Source organism: Myxine glutinosa, chromosome 3, assembly GCF_964187855.1.
Source record: "Myxine glutinosa chromosome 3, kmMyxGlut1.1, whole genome shotgun sequence".
In the NCBI taxonomy this organism is placed as follows: Eukaryota; Metazoa; Chordata; class Myxini; order Myxiniformes; family Myxinidae; genus Myxine; species Myxine glutinosa.
In genome coordinates this window covers 76,801,210-76,826,066 of record NC_136263.1, presented here as the reverse complement: position 1 = coordinate 76,826,066, position 24,857 = coordinate 76,801,210, and the positions used below count along the sequence as shown (strand labels likewise).

General features: G+C 41.1%; 1 long non-coding RNA gene across 1 annotated transcript in view; it reads left to right on the top strand.

Moving 5' to 3' along the window:
* The first annotated feature begins 1,837 nt into the window (after nt 1-1,837).
* Nucleotides 1,838-24,857, top strand: part of LOC144891332 (uncharacterized) — a 336,322-nt gene continuing 313,302 nt past the window's right edge. The window contains exon 1 of the long non-coding RNA XR_013622856.1: nt 1,838-2,644. This is a non-coding gene — a long non-coding RNA (uncharacterized LOC144891332). The remainder of the gene's footprint in view (nt 2,645-24,857) is intronic.

The following is a 24,857-nucleotide window of genomic DNA, read 5'->3' as shown; positions in this document are numbered from 1 at the left end:
ACTAGCGAGAAAAACCCGCGATGTACCGAAGCCGCGAAAAGTGAAGCGCGATATAGCGAGGTATGACTGTATATATATATATGTATATATATATATATATATGTATAATTGTATATATGTACATGTGTATATATATATATATATATATATATATATATATATATATATATCTATATATATATATATATATATATATATATATATATATATATTTTTTTCTTCAGTTCTCCAGCCGATTAGCGCACGTAATGACGTCACCGTCATGTACGTACGCTTAGCCTGTCAAGCTCTCGGAAGAACCATCCGACAGAGCATAATTTTGATATTTCTACAGATACTGTCAAAAGTGTATGAAAAACCTCGCAGTTACCGACCTGGTTTCGCCCTGATGGAGCTTCGTCAGGGCAACGCAGCGAGTCCTGCATACACTTATGACTCTGAAAACCTTTCGGTTATATACCAGTTATTATTCGATTTCATACCATCAGTGGTGAACCGCCATTAGGGTATCCCATTCAGCTGTCGCTGTACCTTAATGGGAGTGATAAGCACCGTCTGCCACACGGCACATTATCTCTGGTATCCACTCATTATATGGAATCGCGTGGATGCGGCCGGGAGTAACCAATCTAAATATAATTTCAGTTCTCCAGCCTATTAGTGCATGTAATGACGTCACCGTCATGTACGTACGCTTAGCCTGTGAAGCTCTCGGAAGAACCATCCGATAGAGCATAATTTTGATCTTTGTTCAGATAACCCGTCGCCGGGTTATGTAGAGCTAGTATGTTGTAGAGGCAAGCTAGTGTATATATATATATATATATATATATATATATATATATATATATATATATATATATATATATATATATATATATATATATATATGTCAGCCATTGGGGTTTAAACCCCATGACTCAATTGATCATAATATCTGAAATTATATATCGTGCTTCTGAAAACTGATTTGAACTCAGCTGCAGGCAGAGGCGAGTGGACAAAATGTGGTTTCGAGGCTCGACGTGCAGGGTGGATCCTTAGCCCAGTAAACAAGTCCTTGAATGTATGTGCCAAACAGTAGATAATATGCTCGCGACCCACGTACAGGAAAAACATGTCGCTAAACGCCTTCTTCGCAAAGGGAATAATTAATTATATATCTTTGTAGTTTCTAGTATGTCTCCTAAAAACAAAGACGTAACCAACCTCGGGAGAAATATAGACATTACATATCCTTGATTGTTATTGTATTCAGCACGTGTATCCAATCATTCATCTACCATTTAGCCTAGTGTATGAGAATATTTTCTTCGACCTGCGCTCGGGTCTGATATGTTTAGATAAAGAGCCAAAAAAGCTCAGCCTATCCCATGCTCACATCTGTTTGTCCAAGTTTGGCCTTCTGTAGGAAGGGACAATGGGAGGTGTTGTCGTTATGGCCCAGGGTTTGCTATGTCTTTAGCGCAGATTCTTGTCTGATATTTTGCTATAAATGAAATGCCTTTTTGCTCATTTTTCAGCGAGTGTCTTGAGGAATTGCCCGCTGCGTGTTAGGCGGTGCATTCTTGAGCCTCGCTCCACACTGTGTGTTTGTAATCGATCCCATTAAACATTGTTGCTCAGATCTTCTTCTTCTTCCTTCCCTTGAGGTCTTCGACCGACATATATATATATATATATATATATATATATATATATATATATATATATATATATATATATATATATATATATATATATATATATATATATACATATATATATATACATACATACATACATACATACATACATACATACATATATATATATATACATATATATATGTCAGCCATTAGGGTTTTAGCCCCATGACTCAATTGATCATAACATCTGAGATTATATATCGTGCTTCTGGAAACTGATTTGAACTCAGCTGCAGGCAGAGGCGAGTGGACAAAAAGTGGTTTCGAGGCTCGACGTGCAGGGTGGATCCTTAGCCTAGTAAATTAGTCCTTGAATGAATGTGCCAAACAGTAGATAAAATGCTCTCGACCCACGTACAGGAAAAGATGTCATCCAAACGCCTCCTTCACAAAGGGAATAATTAATTATATATCTTCGTAGTGTTTAGTATGTCTCCTAAACCAAGGACGTATCCAATCTTCATCTACCATTTAGCCTAGTGTATAAGAATATTTACTTCGGCCTGCGCTCGGGTCTGATATGTTTAGATAGATAGCCAAAAAAAGCGTAGCCTATCATTATGCTTACATCTTGTTGTCTAAATTTGACCTTCTATAGGACGGGACAATGGGAGGTGTTGTCCTTATGGTCCAGTAGTGCTATGTCTCCAGCGCAGATTCTTGTCTAATATTTTGCTATAAATGAAATGCCTTTCCACTTATTTTTCAGCGAGTGTCTTGAGGAATTGCCCGCTGCGTGTAGGCGGCGCATTCTTGAGCCTCGTTCCACACGTGTGTATATAATCGATTTTATTAAACATTGTTGTTCTTCTTCCTCTGATTCTTCTTCTTCTTCCTTCCCTTGAGGTCTTCGATCTCGACAATTTTGGTGTCAGGAGTGGGATACATCCAAGTGTGCAGACGAGGTGGATCCTCACGTTCCAGGTCGGGAGGGAGGCCTGCCGGCATCTAATTTGGTGGGTACGCATTTTTGCACCTCGAAATTGAAGCCTCCCGCCTTACTTTGGATGTGTGGACCTCTGTCGGCTGTAACACCAGGCTTGCATTCCGAACCAAATTTAGTATAAATCAGAGCAGCAGTGGGTAATGAATCGATTATACAGGGCGCCCGGGATTAGGAGGGGTATCCCTCAGGTAAGCTTCCTGCGTGAGAAGCAGGTAGACCCATATGTGGGTGATAGATAATAGGTATTAAGTTACTCCGGCGTGAGAACTGCGTTTAAGGTTAGGAATCGGGGGGCGACCCGATCTTAGGACTACCAGGAGGGACTAGCCCAAGAAAGGTAGAATAATGAGTATTTTAAGTTAAGCTACGCACTGGATGTGTTAGAGTTCACAGGTAAGTAGGATTGAAGTGTGCATGAGTGTGCATGAGTGTGCATGAATTTATACTGTATTGTATGGAGAATGAAAGGTCAGTCACATGGTATTTGTGTATAAGGGAATGAATGATCTGTCATTGCAGCGTGTATTTGTGTTTATTGTGTGAGTCATTGATGTGTGTCATTGACTGACAAGGGATTCCCCAAATTGCCTACGGGCGTTGGGCAATCCGGATGAGTAAAATTGACAGGGAATAATGAGAATGTTATGGAGAGCATGTGTAGACAGGGCTTTAAAACAAGTGTTCAATTACATCCCCACATTAACGGCTCTCCAGATGTAGCAAGGGAGAATGGGAGTGAAAGTCAAAAATAATAGGCTGTCAACCGACAGGGTGTTTATTCAACGGCATGGCCGGGGCTTGTATTTGGCCGATTTGGGATGGCAGAATGCGTTGAATGAAGGCAAAAATGACATGTGATGCTGACGTGAGTCCAATCGGAAGAATGGATGGTTATGGTTTCACCGGTCCGTTTATCTGTCTGTCTGTCCGGACACGGAGCTCTTGGGGAGAGCCAGAAGGGGTTGGGGTGACCAAGATGAATGTGGACAATATATTAATTGTTTATATTAATCTATTAATCTCTGTATATTAATCTGTAAAAATATATTAATCTCTGTGTGTGTGTGTCCGTATTTGTCTGGCTTTCTGGCTGTCTATGGAGTCATGTCTCTGAACACTGATTTTGAGGGAGTTGCTGGTGCGGACCAACAGCGGTGTTCGCGGTATCTACTGGGGGTCGAATGTCACTCCCTCAGTGTCTGCAGACTTGTCGTTCGGCAGTGTTGAAAGACAGGTTCGATTGTCGGTCTGTCTGCTTGATTTTCGGGTCTCACTCTGAGTATATGGTATATACTCTGAGTATATGGTCGTTTTCTGTTTTGTGCTTTAATGGTGGTTGATTTGACTTCCCTGAAAGGGGGACAATAAATATTTGGTGTTAGCTGTTGTCATTTCGGATGTTTGCAGTTGTAATGTGGAGCCAGTCTGTCTGTCCAACTGGGTGTGTCTGACTGCGTCTGCAGATATGGATCAAGGAGGAGCAGTTTCTGCGGCGTTTGTTATGATGTTGAATGTCATTCACTGTGTCTGCTGACGTGTCGTGTGACTATGGTGACTATGATGGTGTGTCCTGGCGGGAAGAATCGTGGCAGCCTACAGATTTGAATGGAATGGCCTCTGTGAGACCATCCTGTTAGTACGTTGGGGGTTCGTCTGTCTGTCTGTCTGTGAATGGAAATTGAACTGGACTTCGACAGAAGGCAGGTGGGTGGTCACCTGCTGTAAATTGTGGTGGAACATTTGTGACGTTCCCTAATACGAGGGGACGAATTGGTTTGTAAATGTGTTGTGCAGGTACTTTCTCTGTAGGTAGCCAAATTCTATTGTTGTCAAGTCTCATGTAACCTTGGTTAACGTATATCTACGGACAAGAGCTGCACTTTATTTTAGTAAGTGACTGGGAAAGTTTGTTTTAAAAGGTGCCAGCAGAGTTGTTTAGAGTTATGGAGGTCACAACTCGCTGGAACCTCTTTATTTATGTTTGGCTGACTTACATTGGCTAGTGTATGAGAAAAGGGGGACTGAAAATGCTTTGATTTTTTTCGTGGATTGCCCATTGGGCATGTTTAGGATTTAATAGAGTGGTGGAGTTCTGTGGAATATGACACTTTGTGAGTGACTAGACACGTGCCTGGAAGGGGAAATTGTATTCATAACTCATGTGGGTTGTGTCTGAAGAAAAGGTTTAAAGTAAGTGTGAAGAAGGTCATGGAAAGTGCGAAGATGTTTAAGGAAAGTCGAATTAGATGGATAATTTGTCAATGACAAGTGACTTTGCAAGGTTTGCTAAGAAAGGGAGGGGAAAAGATTATAAAAGTTGATGGAGAAGACAGGAAATAAAGAAAAGTGGTTAGTTATGGACTGTTGTTTTGTGATAAGAAGGTGATTGGGGGCTGGTGAAGATTGGATCACGGCTCTGCAGACCAGGTGAACAGAACTCCACCAGGAGTGGGTATATGGGAATCACACCAATTAAAAAAGATTGTCATGTGGACCGCAAGGCTAACCCCGCTCTTGCAGGGAAATGGTTTTGGGAGGCTAGTTATTTTTCAGATAATTTTTCCAGTGGGTTTATACTGATGTGAAATTCGCGTATCTAGGAAGGAAAGGAAAAAATTGTCCAGGTATTGATAGGATAACAGTGAAATTTTGAAGTGAAGTGAAGGATAACAGTGAAGAGTTAGTGTGTTCGTTGCGATTTTTGAGAATGGCAGGGTACTGTCGTACATGGATGATGGACCGACTGCGGAAAACGCCAGTAAGGCGTCGATACAATGTTGAACACCGAACGGTCCATGTGTTGGACAACAATGAAGGGTTCATAATTAATTTGGCACCTCAAGACAGACGTTCCGACATCCGCACCTACAGAGTTCGATGTAATACAATTACAAGCCGCGGCCTCAAACGTAAAACAGCAAAAATTGGATTAAATTGGGAGCTCAACGCCCCGCAGAAGGACAAATGTGGACGATTAATGACAAACCCGTGGCACCGCGAGCTTTATTGCCATGGTTGGCACGCATGGCGCATCCAAATGGCCATGTGTGCCATAGGGGGGTGAGGTGATGAGGCAGGTCACTTCCACCTGGGCAGCACCAGGCCTTTCGACTGTGGTTACCATGGTCTGTCGCTCGTGCGCTATATGTCAACGGTATCGGCGCCAGTGGATATGGCAGCCCTTGAATTACCTATCATGGATGACATGTTTTTTAAAGTTTTGCATAGGTTTGTCCCATGTAGCACGCAACATACATGAACGCGTTTGGGAGGCCCTACCGGAGCCAACAAGCAAGCCTATCCACACCACCATCCACACCACCAAGTTCTTCTGATCACACCAACAGCGGTGTTTTGTGAGGGCAAGTCGTCCTGAGTACATGCCACACATTGTAAGTTGGCCATACCCACAAACACAGACACCTCAAACGCACCACCACAGATCGAGGATGCTGCACCACCGCCTGTTAGGGGTGGCAATCACATTTAGTTTAATATACCGCTTCAGGCTAAAACAGGTGTCTGCAACAGGTGCATGGGATGCTAAAAGAGGACATTGGATTGACTTTAAATTGAAATGAAAATTGAAAGGGTGGATTAAGAAAATGAGTTTGTTCAAATAATCGTGGCATCTGTGGGATGCAACAATTTTGTGCCAGAATGGTGTATGGGAGCCGTCATCTGGGAAGCGTCGTTAAATGGCAGTAGGTTTAGACAGGTTTTGCTGCCCTCAGTCGTTTGAAGCAAGCGCCACGACAAGGCGGCTCACCAATAGTAAACATGGCCAGGGCAGGTTACAAATGGGGAAAGGACTCGAACAATTTAACCACGCATGTATTACTGAACAGCGGCACAACTCTATTACTACAATGTGAATTCATGACGTCACAGAGCTCCCCCTACGATGATAGGCCACCATGCATTTCACACATATTAATTCCGCACCCACGGATCGAAAGCAGGAAAAAGCCAAAGGAAAATACGTATTGGACAGTGACCCGTGCAATGGCGAAGGTACAGAACCGATCACGTTGTTGGATGTGTATGCATTTTCCCCACACCAGTACGACAGGGATAGAAATGGTAGTGCTACCCCTGTCCCTACGAGATATGTGCTCAGGACCCTTGCGTACCCCATGTCTGACCACAACCTTGGAACTGATAGGCCCAAATCTACCCAGCAGTGTGTTCCCGGGAGTTTCGATATACCCCACCCATTAAGCAGGCTTTGTTAGACAAACCACCTGATCCAGTCTGGGTGACAGAGCAAAAGGGACGGGTGTGTCTTATAGGAAAGGGACACGTTCAGATGGGAACCTCGGAATGTACCCATACCCTGCCATCCGACACCAGATGGAGAGAAAAGGAAGGCCCCCTTGTAATAACCATAGATGACCAAGCCCAGCATAACGTAACCAAGCTAACCATATCTTGGGGAACACCAAGCGCCACCCGCGTTGAGATCAGTAAATGCATGGCCTCGGCCCTTATCCCACCCCATGGAGTAATGTTTATTTGCGGAAATAAAGCATATCCATACCTACCCGAACAGTGGGGAGGGACTTGTTATCTGGGATTCATTTTTCCCAAGGTAAATTTGGTAAATAATGTATTATTAAATGTAGGGAAGATGATTAAAAGGAAGGTATTTTCGGAAATTAGTGAAAGTAAATATGGCATTTGAATTTCCAGACACGACACAGGAAATGCGGCTATGAATAAGCCAACCATCTGAGAGATAAGGTAACTAAATGCCAATTAGTGGGACGGGGGGGCTAGGAATTGATCATGGTGTGTGTAAGAAAGTATTTTTCAGGATGGACGATGAAGAAACCGCCGTTGGAAAACCATGATCTGGACCACAGAGGCCGTCGATCTGAATGGGTCCTTCAACAAGGCAGATGTGACCAGCGCTTCAGAATTTTGTATTAAATTTTGTGATGATGACTGTGATATTTGTGTTAATCCCATGTGGGAACGGGCTACTGGCTAATGCCTGCATCGATGTTTGTGATGATTGTGATACTTGTGTGGAAAACCCATTGCGTGTACTGGCTAACGCCTCTTATGTATTATGAATGATTGGCAAATAGATAGTCTCGCATTAGTAATGGAACGAATTGGAAACGAAACCTGAATCGCAGAACTACAATTGGAAAACGAATTAATGCATATGCGAACGATGGTGATGCAGAATCAAGTGGTTTTGGATATATTGTTGGCAGAAAAGGAAGGAGTATATGGGGTGATCGATGAACCTATTTGATGCTTGGGATTCTGATAATGATTATGATTTTAGTTGGGATGATTTAACCTGTGATTTAGAAAGTGTAGGTTCTTTTAAAAGTTATTGCTATTATACCAGCAGTAAGGAGCGGATGGCAAAACATGTATCTGGGATATCCGGAAGAACCACCCTCACCACCATTTACACCACCCAGCAAATCACATGTACAAGGCTTGATGGCATTTAACGTCGATTGTTTGCCCTGATTCGCGAGGACCTCACTTGCATAAAGAGGGCCCCTTAATCTGGCTGGCAACTGGGTCGCACCTATGCCGCAGCGAGGGTGGATTCGGAATCTGGCGGGCGGCAGCAATCTCTTAAACCAGGCGCCGTCGTCGCGAATCATGGCTAACAATTTATGCGTTGAATGTTAGACGACCAGTTAGGGCCGGTATCTCTCTCTTTGAGTATACGTGACGCTATGTCGTGCCTGGCATGTAACTAATTGATGAATTTGGTGTCTTTCCAAGGAGGTGTCTTGTCAAGACAAAGGAAGGAACTGTCAGCCATTAGGGTTTTAGCCCCATGACTCAATTGATCATAACATCTGAGATTATATATCGTGCTTCTGGAAACTGATTTGAACTCAGCTGCAGGCAGAGGCGAGTGGACAAAAAGTGGTTTCGAGGCTCGACGTGCAGGGTGGATCCTTAGCCTAGTAAATTAGTCCTTGAATGAATGTGCCAAACAGTAGATAAAATGCTCTCGACCCACGTACAGGAAAAGATGTCATCCAAACGCCTCCTTCACAAAGGGAATAATTAATTATATATCTTCGTAGTGTTTAGTATGTCTCCTAAACCAAGGACGTATCCAATCTTCATCTACCATTTAGCCTAGTGTATAAGAATATTTACTTCGGCCTGCGCTCGGGTCTGATATGTTTAGATAGATAGCCAAAAAAAGCGTAGCCTATCATTATGCTTACATCTTGTTGTCTAAATTTGACCTTCTATAGGACGGGACAATGGGAGGTGTTGTCCTTATGGTCCAGTAGTGCTATGTCTCCAGCGCAGATTCTTGTCTAATATTTTGCTATAAATGAAATGCCTTTCCACTTATTTTTCAGCGAGTGTCTTGAGGAATTGCCCGCTGCGTGTAGGCGGCGCATTCTTGAGCCTCGTTCCACACGTGTGTATATAATCGATTTTATTAAACATTGTTGTTCTTCTTCCTCTGATTCTTCTTCTTCTTCCTTCCCTTGAGGTCTTCGATCTCGACATATATATATATATATATATATATGTGTATATATATATATGTGTATATATATATATATGTGTGTATATATATATATATGTGTATATATATATATATATGTGTATATATATATATATATGTGTATATATATATGTGTATATATATATATACATATGTATATATATATATATATACACACACACACACACACACACACACACACGCACACACGCACACACACACACACACACACACACACACAGTCACGTGAAAAAGTAAGTACACCCCATGTAAAGTTTTGACTTTTTCAACATATTTCAACATACAGCTATTTGATCTTCATTTCAACAATATTGATAGATAAAGGTGATATAATATAACAAGTATCATGAAACATTTACATTTTGTAGTCGATTGTATAATTTAAATAAACATAAATGCAAATTTCGCATGTGGAAAAAGTAAGTACACCCCTACATTTATCACTACTTCAAATACCTAAAATTAGAATCAGGTGCACCAGCTCAGGTGCAAATGATTAGAACATCGTTACAGAGGATCTTGGAAGAACCTGTCTTATTTAAACCTCAGACATTTCGTTTGGTTTGCTCTTTGTTGTTGAAGTGTGCAGCGTCACCATGCCTAGATCAAAAGAGCTCTCCGAGGCCTTCAGATAGGTTATAGATGCCTTCGAGTCTGGGAAGGGATTTTAAAATATCTCCAAACAATTTGAAATCAATCATTCGACTGTCCGGAAGATCATCTACAAGTGGAGAAGATTCCAAACAACTGCCAACTTGTTCAGGCCAGGCTGCCCCAGCAAGTTCAGCCCGAGAGCAGACCGCAAGACGCTGAAAGAAGTCTCGAAGAACCCCAGAATGTCATCACGGGACCTACAGGTAGCTCTTGCCACTGTTGATGTCAAAGTGCACGAGTCTACCATCAGAAAGAGGCTGCACAAATTTGATCTACATGGGTGGTTTGCCAGGAGGAAACCTTTACTGTCCAGAAAGAACATCAGGGCAAGACGAAAGTTTGCCAATGAACACCTTGGCAAAGATCCGCACTTCTGGAACAATGTGCTCTGGACAGATGAGTCAAAGGTAGAGCTATTTGGTCACAGTACCAGAAGACATGTTTGGTGAAAACCAAAGACAGCATTTGACCACAAGAACCTGATACCAACTGTAAAGCATGGTGGTGGAAACATTATGGTTTGGGGCAGCTTTGCTGCATCAGGGCCTGGGCAGCTCACCATCATAGAATCCACTATGAATTCTTCATTGTACCAGAGGGTGCTTGAGGATAATGTGAGGCCATCTGTCAGAAAGTTGAAGCTCAACCGAAGGTAGACCTTTCAACATGACAATGACCCTAAACATACCAGTAGATCCACCAAGGAATGGCTGAAAAGAAAGAAATGGAGGGTTCTGGAATGGCCAAGTCAAAGCCCGGATCTAAATCCCATCCAGATGTTGTGGGGGGATTTGAAACGAGCTGTGCATGCAAGAAACCCCTCAAACATCGCACAGCTGAAAGAATTCTGCATGGAGGATTGGGCAAAAATTCCTCCCAGTCGATGTCAGAGACTGGTAGACAGTTATAAGAAACACCTACTTGAGGTTGTTTCTGCCAAAGGGGGCAATACCACCGATTAGAGCCAAGGGTGTACTTACTTTTTCAACATGCGAAATTTGCATTTATGTTTATTTAAATTATACAATGGACTACAAAATGTAAATGTTTCATGATATTTGTTATATTATATCACCTTTATCTATCAATATTGTTGAAATGAAGATCAAATAGCTGTATGTTGAAATATGTTGAAAAAGTCAAAACTTTACATGGGGTGTACTTACTTTTTCACGTGACTGTATATATATACAAAGACACAGACACAATCCCACTCATCCCTCCAGGTATTTAAAACAGCTGTCTACCTCCTTCTCTTGTCTTCCCTCTTATCTACCTCCATCCAAAACCTTGATCTTTTCTAACCCCGTTAATTCACCCAAAATCCACTTTTTTGAAATACCGACTTTTTTCCTGGAAGGCCTCGCAGTGTCCATGTGTTTTATACCTCGTTCACCCACCCCTCCACCCCCCCCCCCCCCTTCCCATGCCTCCTCCCCCAAAGCCCTCTCCCTCTCGCAGATCTCCCGATGCCCCTGCTCTCCATCTTGTTCTCCCGCTCCCTTTACCATATGTTTTAAGTTTTATGTGTCATTTTGTCTTTTTGTGAGCAATGTTAGCTCTTACACGAGCTTTGATCTTGTGTACAGAAAAAGAAAAAGACCACAGGTACAGCGAAATATTTCATAAACTACACTTGAAAGAGTCTCACGTGAAGTACATGTGAATGTTTTCTGATATGCTTGATTAAATTTTCTAAGAAGTGAAATTCTGCCTCCAAAAGTGTGATTGACATTTCCGAAATTCCATTCCAAATGCAACATGGTTAGAAGCAACACTTCAGAATGGTTGTAAACTTAAAGTAATTCGCTTAATATGGTTGGTAATACCATTCACTTATTTAATATATTCATGCAACACTCTTGAAAACCTCTTGGCACTTTGGAAACTTTTTAACAACTGTTTTGACAGCTAAGGCTGCATGTGCTACCGGCGTCTTGGCAATCTGGCAAATCGCTGCATGAGAGATCTGAGAATGAGTTCGTACTTTTGGATACATAATCACATGGCTAGGTTTCACTCCATTGGCCTTCACTCTCGTCCAAGTCAAAGAACCACTCTCCTTCCAGAACGAATTATAACACAGAAAAGTTTCTTGAAAGGTTACATGGAATGCAAATCTGGATGGACGAGATAAATGCGCTTGGGAAAAGTCGCTCTGGAAGAGCTTTGACTGCAAAAACTGCAGTCGCAAGTAATCGTGAAAACAGGTATTTAGTATGCGATCACATTGATTTTACTCCCTACCGCATTACCTTAATTAGCAACGGTACCCGCCCTGTGGGCGGGGCTTCAATTGGGAGGCCCAAATGAAAAGGCAAAATATCAGAAATTGAAGGCTTTTTTTATTTTAAACGATTTATATAAACATCCGTTAAATCATATCACACGCAAATCATCAAAATCTAAACAGTATTTTTAGAATTTCAATAAAAGCCACATCACTGTTCATTTCGGTAAATATTATTCCATAGTGTTTGGAAAAATTGGAAAATTGGGAAAACAATATATATACAAGTAAAAATTTGAGAATTTGTGCTTATATAAAATGTTGGAAGCATTTCGTGTTAAAAGTGGTTAAACAAGTTTTTTAGGATAATTCGAGGGTGCTGAATTCAAAAATGCTGTTTAACCGGTTCAATTTTGGAGTCTTAACCTTCAAATTGTAAAAAAACAAAATGCCCACCATTTTCAGCATATTTTTTGCCATAACTTGAATTTTAAGCAACATAGAAGGCTCAAAATAGTGGCAATACCCATGTTTGTGATACTGAGGATTCCAAATTTACTGTTACCTAAGTTGTAACTGGTTTGGTTTCGCCGCCATGTTGAATTCCAAGATGGCCGCCATATTGATCATCAAGATGGCCACAATGTTGGATTTAAATACAAAGAAACAAATTGAAATATAGTACGCCTGGAGTCTTTTGCAAAGTGTGCTTTGGACTATTTTGAAAAGCGAGTAAAATGAGACTATGAAGGAATTGTGGTCTTGTGGTTGAGTTACATACACCTTCGCCTTCATGTGACCCCAGAGGAAAAGGTCACATGGGGTCAGGTCCGGTAACCGTGGAGGCCATTCGATCGCGTGATTCATAGCCACCCTTTCATGGAAGAGCTCTCCGCCAGTATGTTATCTGGGTTATTGACATGTATATTGATTATACATGTATTGTATACCTGTGATTGTAAACACTATTATCGCCCTCTTGCGGGCATTACTGATATGTGACTCGGTCACGGGAATAAACTACATGTTAACACCGCATTAACGAAGCGAAGCACCACTGAGGCACCTTTGCGTAGGTGCCCAGTCTTGCTAAAATCCTTTGACGCCCATACTTCACCCCCTTACTTTAATGCCACCCATGGATGTCAAATTGTGAAGTTTGAGGTGAGAAGTGGTTCAGAAATGAACATGATAAGTGAGTCGATGGCTGAGGTGTTGGTTTTGGATATCGTGGTAGACGAATATGGATATGATGATTATTTTCTGAAAATAAGAAATGAGTAATTTAAAACGTTAATTGTAATTTGTTTTCTTTTTCATTACAGGTAGTGCGATAACTCCCTCACCATGGATGCATTACTTAGCCTTAAAAGACCAGTCCCAGTTTCGCTCAACCTGTGCATAATATGCCAAGATATAAAGACAAACGATAAACTGTTTGCTGCCACAGAAAAAGGCCTCAACACATTATCAAATGTTACCCACGAGCGACAAAAGTTACGACATGTCAAGTACAAGGATGCAGTTGACAGACTTTCAGAAGCCCTGAAACACGACTCTAAAAAAACAACTAGTTTGGCATAAATCATGCTATGCTATGTATACAAACAAAACGAAACTAGATAAACTCAAGACGGACTCATTGGCAGAGAGTAGCCCGTCCTCTAGTTCATCAGCATCAAGAACAGAAACCCAACTTTCCTCATATCGTCGTAGTAGCTCACCGCCCATTAATTGGGAATTCTGCATGTGCTGCCAAGAGGACAAGGCCAAGCAGAAGTTGACTTCAGTCACCACCTTCAAGAAGAGCACTGAAATATTGGAAGCTTCTGAGTTTGAAAAAAAAATGCGAGTGCGTGTTGCTGGTGTTAGTGACCTAATTGCCGCGGAAGGAAAATACCATCTCTCCTGCTATGTGCAGTTCACCAGAAAGACAACCCAAACTAAACAGGATTCTCGACATGCTGATATTGCAATGCTGTGGCTTTGCGATGAGCTCAAGTATTCTGCTGAGCACGGTCATGTATTAGAGCTAAAAGAAGTGTGGAACCGGTATTGTACAATTGCTGAAGAATCCAACGTAGATATTCCAGTGTCATTTACCAGCAGAATGAGCACCTTCACGGATAAATTGGCAGATAAGATTGGTGAATTCTATGAGATACTTGTACTTCGTGATAACGAAGCAAGTGAGCGACGCAGTGTCTTTGTTCCACTGAAGTTTGCCCACATACCCATTTCAAAGATAACACGCGAAGAGGATGACGACACCATAGTCACAATCCCCACCTATAAACCACAGGAAGAAGATGAATTGCTCTCAATGGTACATGTTGCTCTGAAACTAAGAGGTGATATTCTTTCACAACCAGCACATGAAGGAGTGGACGTCAGTGAGCAGGCAGCAATAGAATGCGTACCCGATAGCTTGTATATGTTCCTTAACATGATGCTGGGCGGCCAGCGTCTACTAGAGCAAGATATTGATGAGGATTATGATGAAAGCAAAGAGGAGTCAGTAAGACGATGCCGCATCCTTAGTATTGCACAAGATTTGATTTACACAGCTAATGGTGACAAGCACCTGACTCCAAAACACATCGGATTAGGCAGTGCCCTGCACCAAGCAACTCGCTCAAAGGAACTAGTGCAGATGTTTCACAATGCTGGACATGTTATAAGCTACACAGACGTACGTCGATTAGACACAGCCTTAGCAGAGAGTACGCTGCAAGGAATGGATGAAAGTGGGGCTGTCTTACCACCCAATTTAGTGAAAGATCGTTTCGTTTTTTTCTCTGCTGACAATATTGATATTAACGAAAACACGCTTGATGGGAAAAACTCCTTCCATGCCACACAATTTGCTGCTTGGCAGAGAGGACCACCTGCTGGCAGTCTCCTAGATGGTATCAAACTCTCAAAAAATACTACATTGAGTATTCCTGATGCCATGAATGATATCTTACCTGTACATGCCAACTCTAAGAGTATTACTCAACCTCCTTTCAGAGCTGCTACTAAACAGGAGTGGTTTGACATTCCCCTTGAAGAATCACCTTCAGCGTTGAAAGGTAACAGTAAATTTGGAATCCTCAGTATCACAAACATGGGTATTGCCACTATTTTGAGCCTTCTATGTTGCTTAAAATTCAAGTTATGGCAAAAAATATGCTGAAAATGGCGGGCATTTTGTTTTTTTTACAATTTGAAGGTTAAGACTCCAAAATTGAACCGGTTAAACAGCATTTTTGAATTCAGCACCCTCGAATTATCCTAAAAAACTTGTTTAATCACTTTTAACACAAAATGCCTACACTATTCGAAAATTCTCAAATTTTTACTTGTCTAATAGCTTATTTTACTCCAGGGTGTCCTTGGATTACCTCCCCAAAATTTCGTTGCGATCGGTTCAGCCGTTTTTGCGGTACCTGGGAACGGACAGACAGACAGACATTTGGTGAATTATAGTAAGATGCTTAATCTTTTAATGATATAATTATTGCTTTCCTTACTTGTTACATTCTTGCAACGAATTTGTTATAATTAACAAACACAACAATCGATGTGAAACTTGTGTTACAAAATTTATGCAAACACAACTCTATGGAATATTGGAATAACCATATGTTGGCAAGCATTGCACAAACTTGATGGGCCAAATGGCCCCCTCCTGTTTTGAAGTTCCTTGTAAGAGAAGTCATATTTTAAAACTCATATTTATTTATAAATTTACCATCCGATGGCCCGGATAACTAACACCAAACCCAACCTCCCACAAGAAAATATCGGAAGTCAGAGAAATGTCCCTGGATGAGAAGTGTCAAGTTCATAACAATTCCTAGTACTGCAATTAGCTGGTGGCAGTGGATATATATATATATATATATCTCTCTCTCTGTCTCTCTGTCTCTCTGTCTCTCTGTCTCTCTATCTATCTATCTATCTATCTATCTATCTATCTATCTATCTATCACACACACACACTTTTCCTTTTACCAATAATAGTGTAGCAGCATAGCAAACCTGTTGTGCATTTTGTGATACAAGCACCAAATTTGGCACACTAGTAGACTATCATATTATGAAAAGATCTGGATATTGGGCCATCTCAGATTCAGAGATTTGATTTTTGCAAGATTTCGATTCGATTGGGATCGAAGAGAACACCTTCTTCGTCTTCTGTACAGTGAAGTTGCCAGCCCTGAATTCTCTGGCTACATCTGGGTGCTTCATTGGGAGTGCAACCGTGTCCCTCAGGTGAACAGGGACCCACCTGGCATAGTGTGTGTGGTCTAAGGCATGGAACCATGGGACCAGTTCCGTCAGGGCATCAAGGTACGTCGTGAATGAAGCCTGCCGCAGAGAACGCACGTAGACCAGTACCAACATCTCTAGTTCCAGCACAGTTGCCCAGTACTGAAAGTTGGGAATGTCTTCTCCTCTCTGGTGACACCAGTCTTCGAACTCAGGCAGGTCTTCTGCATCATCAGCATATGTCATACAGTGGCGTTCATACGCACGGTGTTGCAGGATGTGCAGTGCCGCTGCAGTGATTTGATGAGCTCTTCTTGTGCGGGTGACGTGGGCAGCTCGTAGGAAGGAGTCGGCCGTCCCTGGCGTTGCAATCTCAGCTTGCAAAATCTGCAAATCTTGCAAAAATCAAATCTCTGAATCTGAGATGGCCCAATATCCAGATCTTTTCATAATATGATAGTCTACTAGTGTGCCAAATTTGGTGCTTGTATCACAAAATGCACAATTCTTTTGAATATTTGGGCTAAGCCGCCCCACTATAAATGCAAAAATCTAGTATGATTTCTCTTGTGGCTCTGGTACTAAACAAACAAACAGAAATTATAATGGCCCTCTTAATAGTACGTATCTTTATGTTAACCTCACCCTGTGTATTAACAAGCCCCAGATGTGACCTCGCCATCGCTGTTAAGAAGAACCCAAGCCAGATATGGCATCTCCCCCTGGGAATTCTGCCTGAATGTTGGGAATGACAGCATCGTCTTTCCAATTGATCCTTAATTATATTGGATGTGTGTCCATTAAATATATCACCAAGTCTGTGATGTTCACGCAAGGTAATCACACAAGGTTTAAGTCCATTCACTGACAGGGATGATCGGAGAGGTCAGGTACAATGCACCATCCACAGCCTGTCCATAGGCCTTGCCCACATGGTCGGGAGTTGTCGCAAAATGGGATGCAAAATGTCATCTTTTTCGGCGAGTTGACCACCAGAAGGTTCTTATCATTTGGTGTCCTTTTGTCACTGGTACTTTTTCAAGTATTTTTGGCTTATTTTAGAATCTTTTTGAGCCATTTTATGTAACTATCCTTATCTGGCACCCACGATATACATTCCCTGCCCCAATGACCATTGTTGCGAGGGGTTTCTGTGCATGCGCATCGAGCATTCTGGGGGCGGATTAAGTCATTTTGAAAGTCACGCATTGGACACTGCATTTTAAACTTTTTCATTGGTATTTGATCTGGTTTTCACACTTTCAGAATATATGTGAAGTTCTTAAAATAAAATTGTTCAATCAAAATCGGGTTTTGTTGCATAAGTTAGAATTTTTTTCAAAAAATATTTTTCTTTATCTTTTTACAGAGTTTCCCACCAACCTATTCCCACCAACCCAAACAGAGTTTCCCTCCTTATTTATCGGAATAAACTATCCTGAACTTTTATGTTTGGCCCTAATAAGCAAACGTAATGTATTATATATTTCTTCTTCTTCCTCTTTCAAATGCGGCACAAGGCTGTGAATAGCATCGTTGGCTGAGTGTGTGGCTGTGCTGCTGATGCTGATTCTGATGCTGGTGCTGATGCCGCACCCAGACTTCTGCCCTCTGTAGGTTAGGGGAGGAATTTTGTATTTGGCCAGGGTATCGGCGATAGCTCACTTACTCTTCACAGAGGTCACCATAGGATCTTTAGCGTCCACCAACTAATGCCGGCAGACAGGGTGCCCTGTTTAATTTCCATCCAAAGGATGGCACTTGATGCCTCGCCCTAACTGCGAGACACCAGGATGACAGTTTACAGCCAGCCTAAGATTCAAACACAGGCTAGACGGCTCAGAGGTGAGTGTGCATACCTCTTAGGCCATCCTGCCAGCCCGTGTTACCGTATTGTTCGGCCTATAAGGTGATGTGGATATGTGGAGTACAAGTGGAGTTGGCTAATTTTCCCATTTTTCTTTCCTTCATTCATAGATAAGTCTATTTAGAGTATAAGACAAATCAAAGTCAACTACGGTAGTTAGCAAAACTGTCAGTCAAACAAAAGAGGTGTTCATTCCACCAGCAACTTAATTATTGATTTGTTTAATATTTGTCTCCACCATGGAGTAGTTAAGTGATGTTAAAGTTATGTTAGGGTAGGGTGACCGAAAATGTGCCATGGGAAAGCATCTCCACCTCCCCCATTATAACACTACCTCTTTTGGAATATCTTGTCTGCGTAACATCGTTTTGCTTGTCGTCGCACTTTTTAGGAATGCATCCATTTTAGGATTTTTTTTAGGAACTTGTTGTATTGTTTCTTGAATTCACAATTAAACAATTTATTTGAGAAATATTACACTTTGTATTTTTTTCATTTGCACAATTCAATGTCATAAACCATAGATAAGTCGATTCTGAGTATAAGTTGAGGCCTTGAGGCACGGAAAAATATCAACTTATGCGCCAAAAATACGGTACATATTTGAGACGAAGGAAATTCGCTACTGTAGTTTTTGGTGTGAATGTACTCAACATAAACGACATCACGAGCTTTAACAATGTAAAAGCGAAAAAATTATTTATTTAAAAAGTAAAAATAAATAAATAAATCCTTCCTTGCAAAAAGTAGTAGTAGGTAGTCACTAGTGAGATTTAGCTATACCTGGATGTTGCAAAGGTGCTTTGCTACAGTACCCCCCAAATAATTACCAAACAGTTGGGAAACCCCCATATTAGCCCCAAGCCCATAGAATTGCCAAAACATAATGCATTACAGATGAATAAATGTCAACAGGAAAGCCAAGACTGTATTTAGCATCGTAGTAAATGTTAGGAACAACAGCCATACGAATTATATAACTAATAGATAAAGCATTAAGGTAATGCGGTTGGGAGTAAAATCAGTGTTCGCATCCTAAATACCTGTTTTCACGATAACTTGCAACTGCAGTTTTTGCAGTCAAAGCTCTTCCTAGGCGACTTTTCCCAAGCGCATTTATCTCGTCCATCCAGATTTGCATTCCATGTAACTTTTCAAGAAACTTTTCTGTGTTATAATTCGTTCTGAAAGGAGAGTGGTTCTTTGACTTGGACTAGAGTGAAGGCCAATGGAGTGAAACCTAGCCATGTGAGTATGTATCCAAAAGTAGGCACTAATTCTCAGATCTCTCATGCAGCGATTTGCCAAGACGTCGGTAGTACATGCAGCCCTAGCTGTCAAAAGAGTTGTTAAAAATGTCACTGCTGAATGCAAGCAAATGCTCCTTAGTCAATGGTGTTCATTTGTATGCCTCCGCCGACGAAGTCCCCAGAGGCATTATGTTTTCGGGTTATCCGTCCGTCCGTCCATCCGTCCGTACGGGCTAAACCTCGTTTTTCTCAGCAACCACATGTCCGATTGAGACAAAACTTTCAGGGTAGGAGGTGACACCCATGCAGAATGTTTTTTTTATGATAGTTGTGACATCATAGGTCACGTGGTATGGCAGCCATCTTGGATTAAAAGCAAAAAATAAAATATATATTTCTTGGAAACCGCTGAATGGAAAAATTTGAAACTTGGCACATTGTCAAGTATTCCCAATGGAGAACAAAAGCATGATAATGATGACATAGGTGAAGTGGTATACCAGCCAAAAATGTTTTAATCGAATTCTTCATTCAAAAAATCTAAAATTGCATGCACATCATGTATGACCCATTTGTATTGAAATATTAAATTTATGACATCATAGGTCACATGGTTTGGCAGCCATATTGGATTTAACCTAAAACCTTTTAAAAAAAACTCCCAATCCACGAAATCAATTGACTCAAAATTTTACGTGTGTCATTGACTAGTCATGGCGATTAAAAGATGATCACGAAAACATCATTGGTCACATGGTGTGGCAGCCATATTAAATTGAAGAAAAATATTAAATAATTATATCTCTGAAACCTCTCACCCTATCGATGCGAAATTTTACAAATACCATCTAACAGCACTGTTGCATATAGTTTGAAAATGATGATGTCATAGGTCACGCAGTTTGGCAACCATCTTGGATAGAAAGACAAACCTTATTCTATCAACACGAAACTTCACAAACATGATCCACTACCCATACATATGCAGAGTGTACATTTTTTAAGGTCATATGTCACGTGGTTTGGCAGCCACATTAGATTGAAAGCCGATATTTAACAAAAATCCCTTCTCTGAAAGTGCTTAACCGATCGATGTGAAATCTGTCATGGCTGTTGAAAATGTAATACTTGAAAACAGCTGAAGGGATTTTAATTAAACTAGTTTATTTTTAGGACAGTGAACGAGGGCATCTACCCGTTGTGGGACTATGCGGGGGCATATTGGCAACACAGTCGCATTGTTCTAGTTCTTATCAGATTTCACTTAATGGGACTGAGTTTCTGAAAGTTTTATTCAGTATGTTGAGACTTGACTTATTAAGGATTGTCTTAGTGTAGGACCAGAAGAAGCGATTCTGTTATATCCAAATTCCAATATCTAGTCAGCTGACTTGACTCAACTGAAACTATTAATATCAACTTAATTTTCTCTGACATTTTAACTGAACAAACTAATCACTTATACAGCTGTTTTGCAATTAGAATTAAAAAATAAATCTGTCTAATCCGTTAAGCCAGTAAAGCATAACCAGAAGAATAATTGACGTTGCAAAACTTTAACATAACGGATGCTTTGTTGAGCTGAAAACATGAACAAAGCATTGATGAGCATGTCGTATCTTCATAAGCAAGTCGTTTTCCAGACAATTTTATCGTTGGGCGACATGATGGACCATTGAGTTTACAAAGAGAGATTCCTCACACTTTAATTATTCGAGGCATTGGTGCACTGTGCAGGTAGGGGTCTCAAGGTAACATGGATCCTGGTGATGCCCAAGTGAGGGTGCAATGCATTGCGGGATGACTAATCTGTGATGCTTGTGCAGGCATTGTGTGTTTATTTTGCTTTGCACAAACACTATAAGCCCTTTAAACAGTCTTTGATTATTATGCTGCTACTTGAAGTGATAGTCATCCTTAATGCTTTTGAAGTGCAATTCAATTATTTATGGTAGTTCTTAAATGTATTGATAGGCTCAGCATATCCTCTTAGATAGCAAATGGCAATATTCCCATCACACCATTTTGACTGACCACACCAAAACAGGCCCCATGCAGGACCGTAAATAGGATTTGCGACTTTGATGTTTTCTTCTCACTTTTACTGAATTTTGGAGCAATGTTACATATGTGTGATTAAAGCTGAGGATGCTGAAAACATGTATTTAGGTGAAATTAGTGACATAGATTACCGATGTGAACAATTATTAGTAACAGAAATTACTTTTTTAATGGCATAGATAATTCCATGTCCCCTCCCCCAATTGTGGGGGTTCCCAGCCATTGGACGTGGACGTGCTTCAATTTTGCAAAGCTACGTTTTACTGGTCATGTCAGAATAGTGTTTTCCCATTGTCACTGTCCCTTTGCTATTGTAAAACATTATATTGTCAAACATCCTCTATTGTCACTGAGAGTTAACTGCTGTAATAATGCAATTTAAAGTATGTCTTTGGTTATCTGTTTTGTTGGCGATTCGTGTTCTTACTAGGCCTCAGCACGTGTGATTCATTCCTTCGTTGGTTTTACCATCTCCTCACCTGCCCCCACCTGCAAACAAGAGGCGTTTACACATGCAATATTACCTTGACTATCCTGTCTATAAATTACATATGCTGCCTCCTCAGTGTCATATTTTATAAAAGGTCTTACTTGGACAGGTCCCTGATACATGACAATGTAATCTACTCAAAACACACGGATCATGTTACACTTACCACAGTCTAGCTATGGATCCCCTCAACCCACTTCCTCTTAACAATACTGTATGTCAAAAATGGGATAACACCAAATGAGCATGGAATAAAAAAAAAATAATAATAATAATTTGATAGAACCACCTTTAGAGGCCATTTATCCCCACAAAGGGTTGGCCTTTTTTGGGCATTGTGGTCCCCTTTTTGAAGCAATGTTTTACAGCCGGATGCCCTTCCGGCTGCCAACCTTATGAGTCCCCTCTTGCGACACACAGGGAATTACCAGTAAACTGGTACTCAATTTTCCGACCTCGGAAGGATGACAGGCTGAGTCAACCCCCCTGGCGTTAATTCAGCGAACAACTGGGATTTGAACCCAGGATCATATGATCCCAAGCTGGCACCCTAACCGCTAAGCCAACACCAGGCTCAGCCGCAGATATACCAAGATATTGGTATATCTGCAGAAATAATACCCAATCACACTCATTCATATCATAATTTGATAGTTCAGAAATATAATTTTAAAAGGCTCACTGGAATGGCTCAGAAGAGTGCAGTTGAATTGGGTTTGAGGATGAGCCCAAATAAATGGCCAAGATGAAGGACACTATGTATGAAAATGAATGAATGAATGATCGTTTTAAGGCCATTTCCCCCGCTAGAGCATGGGTTAGCCTTGCAGGCCCCATGACAATCATGGTTCCCTGTTTGAGGCAATGTTTTTATGGCCGGATGCCCTTCCTGACGCCAACCCTTAGTCGCCTCTTACGATGCGCAGAGATACGGTGTACCTATTCTAAATCGGGGTACACACCGTGATAATTCATCCCAGCAAGCTGGTACTCAATTTGCCGCCCTCGGAAGGATGACAGGCTGAGTCAACCCTCCTGGTGTTAATTTAGCGATTGACCGGGATTCAAACCCAGGATGCTAGGATCCCAAGCCGGCACCCTAAGCACTAAGCCAACACCAGGCTTAAGCCAACACCAACACTATGTGAACAGGTTTAATTAAGAAAGTGGTAGGAGTGAGTCAAATGGAGAAGTCCAGGTTCTGCATGGTTGAAAAAGATCACATTCATTACCAAATACCCAATCACACTCATTCATGATGCAAAAAACCCCCCAATGTTCCAACAACTGTGCACTCATAGACAGGATAGCTTGTACAGTGTAATATCTTGGTATATCTGCAGAAATTTCAACAGAGTCCCTGAAAAGTCATAGCAGCATGTCTCAGAAAGAATTAGAAAACCACCCAGAAGAGCGCATACATCCACCAGGCTGAAAAGTTTATGTTTTGTATCCCACTGATAGGCCGGATCTGGATTGGGACCTGAACCAAAATCCAATCTGCTTGTTCTTGTCACCTAACCAATTCATCCACCTAGTTTTGTCATTATCCATCCACAACTTTTTGAAATATCACTCAATGGTGAAGAATCACTTTAAAAAAAAAAAAACATTATCGTATTTTTGTGGTGAACCATCTCTTCAATTTTGCAGACAACTCTACATTGTGCTGTACAGTGCCACCATCCTTCTGCTAGGGACACAGCAGTTGTGTCACTCTCTCTGCTGATAAGGAAATGTTCAGACATTGGTCTAATAAATGGAACATGACCTTCAATCTTGGACATAGGCTCACGCTATTGCCCTGGATATATCATCAAATAAACCAACCTATTTCCTTGGTCATCCACTGGAAGATATTTGGTCTTTTGAGCCTCTAAGCCTCCCCATCAGCCATGACCTTTCCTACCTTTCCTACATCAGCTATGAAAATCAAAGCTACTCACAGTCTACAAAGCCTTTGTGTGTAGCTCAATGGAGTACTGCTCTCAGCCATGTGCAAATACTCTAATATTTTGTCTGTCTTTCCTAGATTCTGTGAAATATAAAGTCCTTAAAATTATTGAATCTCCCATGATGAGGCCTATTGCTTTCACATGGCAGGTAGATTTCTCTGTTTTCTAATGCCCTTCTCCAATATTGCTCCCTCTGCTCTCTGTCCTCCAGACTTCCTTATCGACTCTAGGATGTACATGTTCTTCCACTAACCCCTCCTGTTTAACTTCCAAATTCCAGGCTGACTGCACACCTCAAATATATAATTCCCCACTTCTCCAGTCTATGGAACTACCTTCCAGAGGCTTTTCTGTCTCACTCTTCCCTCCAGAGCTTCAATCAAACAGTGTACCACCATCTATTTTAATCCCCAATTCTGTGCTATGAACTTCATTTCCTCCATTAACATTTGTTAACCCTACCATCTCACTCGCTTTATCAGTGTTTCCTCCCTTCCTCTTTTTTTCTCTTATCCTGTTCATTCATTGGTCAAAACAATTCAGAAAGAGCAAAAGTGGTTCAATCCAAGATGCTAAAATAAGACAAAAGTTTAAAAATAAGGAAAATCTAAATCATACCATTAATATCTGGAGTGATAAGAGTGACAAAAATTAACCTCAAGGAATATTTCATGGAGATGCCAGGAAATGTCACAAGCTGCAAGAGTGAGCTGTCTATGGTTCAGGGACAATGCTTAAGAGCACCAATGCTAAAGATGCTATGATATGAAACACTAGAAAATGTTCACGATGCTTAAAGTTGAAAACTTTACAAATATAAACCAAAAGAAATTAAGACTGATAAGTTCAGTCCTGGACAGGAATCGTTAGCCCGTCCCCTGCGTAGCAGGAGATGGGGTTTTGCAATCACCTCCGTATCTGTCTGGGTGT